This window comes from Bison bison, unplaced genomic scaffold, assembly GCF_000754665.1.
Source record: "Bison bison bison isolate TAMUID 2011002044 unplaced genomic scaffold, Bison_UMD1.0 scf7180017864341, whole genome shotgun sequence".
In the NCBI taxonomy this organism is placed as follows: domain Eukaryota; kingdom Metazoa; phylum Chordata; class Mammalia; order Artiodactyla; family Bovidae; genus Bison; species Bison bison.
Genome location: NW_011494913.1, coordinates 2,569,292 through 2,570,629, shown reverse-complemented (window position 1 = coordinate 2,570,629; position 1,338 = coordinate 2,569,292).

Genomic DNA, 1,338 nt, shown 5'->3' with positions numbered 1-1,338 from the left:
TAGGCCCTTAAATCTATTTCTCATTTCCACTGTATAATCATAAGGGATTTGATTTAGGTCATACCTGAATGGTCTAGTGGTTTTCCCTACTTTCTTCAATTTAAGTCTGAATTCGGCAATAAGGAGTTCATGGTCTGAGCCACAGTCAGCTCCTGGTCTTGTTTTTGCTGACTGTATAGAGCTTCTCCATCTTTGGCTGCAAAGAATATAATCAATCTGATTTCGGTGTTGACCATCTGGTGATGTCCATGTATAGAGTCTTCTCTTGTGTTGTTGGAAGAGGGTGTTTGTTATGACCAGTGCATTTTCTTGGCAAAACTCTATTAGTCTTTGCCCTGCTTCATTCCGTATTCCAAGGCCAAATTTGCCTGTTACTCCAGGTGTTTCTTGACTTTCTACTTTTGCATTCCAGTCCTCTATAATGAAAAGGACATCTTTTTTGGGTGTTAGTTCTAAAAGGTCTTGTAGGTCTTCATAGAACCGTTCAACTTCAGCTTCTTCAGCGTTACTGGTTGGGGCATAGATTCAGATTACTGTATTATTGAATGGTTTGCCTTGGAAATGAACGGAGATCATTCTGTCGTTTTTGAGATTGCATCCAAGTACTGCATTTCAGACTCTTTTGTTGACCATGATGGCTACTCCATTTCTTCTGAGGGATTCCTGCCTGCAGTAGTAGATATAATGGTCATCTGAGTTAAATTTGCCCATTCCAGTCCATTTTAGTTTGCTGATTCCTAGAATATTGACATTCACTCTTGCCATCTCTTGTTTGACCACTTCCAATTTGCCTTGATTCATGGACCTGCCATTCCAGGTTCCTAGGCAATATTGCTCTTTACAGCATCGGACCTTGCTTCTATCACCAGTCACATCCACAGCTGAGTATTGTTTTTGCTTTGGCTCCATCCCTTCATTCTTTCTGGAGTTATTTCTCCACTGATCTCCAGTAGCATACTGGGCACCTACTGGCCTGGGGAGTTCCTCTTTCAATATCCTATCATTTTGCCTTTTCATACTGTTCATGGGGTTCTCAAGGCAAGAATACTGAAGTGGTTTGCCATTCCCTTCTCCAGTGGACCACATTCTGTCAGATCTCTCCACCATGACCGACCCATCTTGGGTTGCCCCACGGGCATGGCTTAGTTTCACTGAGTTAGACAAGGCTGTGGTCTTAGTGTGATTAGATTGACTTGTTTTCTGTGAATATGGTTTCAGTGTGTCTGCCCTCTGATGCCCTCTTGCAACACCTACCATCTTACTTGGGTTTCTCTTACCTTGGGAGTAGGGTATCTCTTCACGGCTGCTCCAGCATAGCGCAGCCACTGCTCCTTACCT